General features: G+C 52.0%; 1 pseudogene; it reads right to left on the bottom strand.

Moving 5' to 3' along the window:
* Positions 1 to 2,683: 2,683 nt before the first annotated feature.
* On the bottom strand, positions 2,684 to 3,087 carry LOC110335255 (annotated as a pseudogene).
* Positions 3,088 to 5,079: the final 1,992 nt, after the last annotated feature.

Raw genomic sequence — 5,079 nt, 5'->3', positions numbered from 1 at the left:
CCTGCCTCTGCCTCCCAAGTGCTGGGATTAAAGGCGTGCGCCACCACCGCCCGGCTGCTGTTGTTTTTAATAGGGAAAGAAAATCGAATTTATGGAGTACACCGCTAGGGACGACTGGCTAGGCAGGAGCAAAGGCACTGCCTGTAGCAGAAATGAAGTGTCTTTAAAACAAACAAACAAACAAACAAAAAACCCCTCACAAACTTCACCTTCAATTGACCCGCATCAAACTGGTCGTTATTGTCTGACCAGGTCGCCCACAAATACAAATCCTTTTCCTAAGTTGGCATTTTTGCAGAGAACTGGAAACACCCGCCCTGTGTTGTTGACCCCTTTGACAAGCAGGGTTGCACCGTGCGGCTCCTCCTGCTTGAGTCCAGACCAGCAGAGAGAGGCGTGTGTGTCTGAACGGCCTGCCACAGTCTTCCCTTCCCAATAGACACACAGCTGGAGAACAGGGGACCGTGGACATAGTGGATTATGAAGTGGGGTTATTAGCAGCTTTCAGCACTGAGGCCCGGGGCGGGGGGGNGGGGGTGGGGGAGGGGAGGAGCTTCCGATCCACGTGAGAGAGGGTGGAACCCCAGGAGAGCTGGGCATCCCTGGTTCCACCGAGCACTGGGATGTCATCCAGTGCTCATCAGAGGTTCTGCGTCAGCTTCCACCCAGAATCATCCAGTTGAGTTAGTCTACCAGGAAAGGGTTAAACTGAGGGCCTGACTGGTGTGTGTGTGTTGGGGGCAGAGTTAAAATTTTCTGGGAGTGTTTGTGATAGTGAGGAGGATGGAGAACCGGGCATGAGGAGTGAACATCATATTCAAAACGTCCCCTATATTCTAACCTGTTTTTTCTTTCTATGACCACCTTCGCCACCACCGCAAACTATTTCTATGTGCCACCATGGGCAGGCTTATGATGCCTTAGTTAGGGTTTGCTGTAAAAGAGGCACCAATGACCAAGGCAACTCTTATAAAGGACAACATTTAACTGGGGCAGGCTTCCGGGTTCAGAGGTTCAGTCCATCATCATCAAGGCAGGAGCATGGCAGCATCCAGGCAGGCATGGTGCAGGAGGAGCTGAGAGTTCTATATCATCATCTGAAGGCTACTGGGAGAAGACTGGCTCCCACGTGGTTAGGAAGAGGGTCTCATTGCACAACTCCCCACAGTGATACACTTCCTCCACCAAGGCCACATCCACTCCACCAAGGCCACACCCCCTAATAGTGCTACTCCCTGGGGCAAACATATTCAAACCACCACAGTGCCCAACTGCAGAATCAGACACTTAGTCCTGACGGTACTGATAAGTTTATTTAAATCAAGAGATGTTGCACAAGGCAAATGACCTTCATTCCTGATGGTGAGCATACATTGAAGGACTTAAAAAGGAGGCAGAGAGCCCACCCCACCCCCCGTAAGAAGGGGATTCTGTGCCCAATGATTGTGTGACTCTCCCCTGGGTCTCCTACCAACCCTGCAGATGTCACATCCACCAGCCAGATCCTAACTCTAAACCACTTACTCTGTATCCTTTTGGTTTGGAGTCTCTGGAGAACCCTACTGGTGTGGGGCATTGGGCTATGCACAGACAGTCTGGTCTCCAGTTGAGCTGAGGTCTGAACCCTGGAGTGGTGATAATTCACCTACATGATGCGGTAGACGTTCCCTCGTGCTCCTGGAACTCTGGCCCCTGCCTAAGTTATCTCCCCCCACCCCCACAGCCTCTACAGGAGAAGCATGGCTAGCAGTCACGTAGGCAATGTCCCAAGCTTCTGACCTTCGGGCTAAACTCCTCCCCAGTTACCTAGCAACAGTAAAGATAGCAGCATACCATAAGAGGGGCTGCTTGGCCCCACCTCGATCTCCTCTCTTGATCTCTTGCTTACTCCCCTTACTCTCCTCTCCTCTCTCCTCTCTCTTCCTCTCTCTTCCTCTTCCTCTCTAGCCTTTCTTCTCTCTCTCCTTTCCCCTTTGTCTCCTCTTGGCCATGGCTGGTCTCTCTCTCTCTCTCTTTCTACCTTCTCTCCTTTCCCCCTGCCTTTCTACAATGAAGCTCTAAAATCATAGACTGTCTCTGCTCATCAAGGCCCACTGCGCAGACTCTCTCGCTTGTGTGGGAACCTCTCTCCCTCAGCCCTCTCTCCCATAACCCTGGGGCTACAGGGTGTCGTCCTGGGGCCCCTGGTTTCCACCCCCCATCGAGTGGGGTCAGTGGCTTAGATGCCTACCCAGGGCCAAGTGGAAAGCGTCGGGCAGCCCTCCCACATCCGCCTGCCCAGAGCACAGGAGGAACTCTGGCCAGACATGGGCTATCCTCCCTCCCCCTCCTTCCCTATACCTGCTTTTAGTTCCCACATACTGGTACAACTGCCATTCCTGGCTCACAGATAATGGTGACACGGGTACAGTTAAAGCACCTGCCACCTCAGTTAAAGGCCACCCACCTGAGGAAAAAAAAAGAGTTGAGATCTGTACCCACAACTTCAGTTTGCAGTCAGTGGTGGGCAGTGTCCTGGTATAGTTCCAAAGGGAAGGCTGCGTGTGTGAGCATATGTGTATATGTACTGTGTGTGCCTGTGTATACATATGCCTGTATGATTGCACAGCCTGCCCCTCCACTCTAAGCTCCCTGTGGTATAGCAGGGAACAGACTCATGGGTATTCTTTTTTTTTTACAAGAGCACAAATCTACTTTTATTTATTTACTCTCCATTAGTTTAAATCCGGGATGGGTACAGCATCACACGGATTCTGTGACCAATGGCCTTTGCAGGAATGTTGCTTCGGAATTTGGCACGAACCATCCCACTGTCTCCGTGGCCCGAGTTACTTTTCCCCAGGTCACTCTGGTTTTGTTTGGTTTGCCTCCAGGAGTCACTGTATTGTTTTTTGCTTTATACACATAAGCACATCTCTTGCCTAAGTAGAACTCTGTCTCATCTCGAGCATCCACGCCTTCAGTTTTAAGAAGAGCTGTGTGCTCTCTCTTGTTCCAGAGACCTCGCTTGTAGCCAGCAAAAATGGCCTTGCACCACAGCCTTCCAGACATGCTTGCTGTTAGAAGTCCTGTTCCCAGCAGGCCTCCACAGGCGCCAAGATGGCGGAAAGAGCGACTCATGGGTATTCTAAGCCCAGAGCTTACTAGTCTGACAGCTGAGGCCAGACACTTAAATCCTATGCTAAGTGTTTGCAGTCCAGCCAGTATTGCGAATCTGAGGTGACATCTAGTCTTCCTGGGGTAGCCAGGTCCCGGGTCACTCACCTCTCACCTGACTAAGGAACGTCTAAGGAGGCAGCTGAACCTATAGGACTCTCCTGAGCTGTGTGAATTGGGGCAAGCTATTCCACCCTTCCATGCCTCTGCCGCCCCTCCCGAAGTGTAATAATAATTTCATAATTAATCTAAAGTTCTCTGAGGCTAATGCTGCTCGCAGGCCTAGAACACGCCTGGATTGTGCTCATTCTTGCCACTGCCACCAGAAAACAGTTCAGGCAGCCTGCTGGTCACAGTGGTGGCAGGAGCTGGCTTCTCCCACTCTGCCTTCCTCTGGAGCCAAGTGCAGGGGCTCGCCAAGGTGGGGGAAAGAAAGAGACAGTCTGGTGAGCATATCCAGCAGGTTCCCAGACCTTGCAAAGCAAGTGTGGCACATCCAGGTCTCCTCCACTTGTCAGGGTCCAAGGGGACAGGAATGAGAGGAAACTGCTGGCCGGGGCAGCAAGGGGACAATGGATAGACTCAGACTGGGTTCACTCCGGAAGAAATGATACAAAAGAGCCTCGCCCACTGCTCTCCGCAGCCCCGAGTCAGGGAGCTGTGACTCCAGAGTCTGCACAGCGGAGTTCAAGATGGCTTTGGGGGTTCCCTAGCTCTGATGTATGGGGTTTTTAGGTTCTGTTACTGACTTTCTGTCTCTTTCTCTCATCTGTCTCTCTGAATTGCCCCGCCCCCACAAGCAGGCCTGTTGGCCTCTGAACTCCCAACTCCCTGTGTTGGTTTCTGGCTTCCCTCCTTCTCCAATCTCACAACTCTCCTGGGACTCCATAATGGTGGACAATGGAGAGAGAGGTTCAGAATGGATTCAGCATGGAATGGACCTGGGGGCCATCCTGGCTAGTTTTGTGTCAACTTGACACAGGCTGGAGTTATCACAGAGAAAGGAGCTTTAGTTGGGGAAATGCCTCCATGAGATCCAGCTGCAAGGCATTTTCTTAATTAGTGATCAAGGGGGGAGGGCCCCTTGTGGGTGGTGCCATCTCTGGGCTGGTAGTCTTGGTTCTATAAGAGAGTGGACTGAGCAAGCCAGTGGAAGCAAGCCAGTAAGTAACATCCCTCCATGGCCTCTGCATCAGCTCCTGCTTTCTGACCTGCTTGAGTTCCAGTCCCGACTTCCTGATGGGATGAACAGCAATGTGGAAATGTAAGCTAAATAAACCCTTTCCTTCCCAACTTGCTTCTTGGTCATGATGTTTTGTCTAGGAATAGAAACCCTGAGTAAGACAGGGCCTATGGGACTGTGGCCACTATACAGTGAAATCCAGTTCTTGGGGAGTGCCAAGTGGCTTGAGGTCAGATGCATGGCTGGACTGCTCAGCCTGGCCAGGTAATGACCCAGAAGAACTATTAAAAAACAAAACAAAACAAAACAAAAAAACAAAAAACTAGCCAGTGCCAAGGTAGGATGTGCCCCAGTGAGAACACAGGGCCAGCTGAGGCCACTAAGAGACGTGCAAGGGTGCACCGCCCTGGGCGCTGGCCAGCCTCATCCTGGCACAGACTCCTGGGGCTGGCAGCCATGGCATCTTGAGAGGCAACCTTACCAGAATAACAGGTGAAGGGACAATGGTCCCATGGCCAAGCTGAGTCATTCTTCATGGCCAAGGGCTGGAAGGGGGTCACCTACGTGACATAGGACTGTGTTCCACTCCCCGCTCCCCCAGGGTATATACCATGTAATCACCAGGCCTCTCCACCCACTACTCCACATGTGACACTGGTGTCTGGAGGCATCGCCCTCTAGACCTGCTGCCCCTGCCATTCTGAAGAATGCCCAAACCCTCACCCTCAGCCTCCTTTGCA

Source organism: Mus pahari, chromosome 17, assembly GCF_900095145.1.
Source record: "Mus pahari chromosome 17, PAHARI_EIJ_v1.1, whole genome shotgun sequence".
Taxonomy (NCBI): Eukaryota; Metazoa; Chordata; class Mammalia; order Rodentia; family Muridae; genus Mus; species Mus pahari.
The sequence above is the reverse complement of the archived record's forward strand: the minus strand, read 5'-3'. Positions and strand labels throughout refer to the sequence as shown.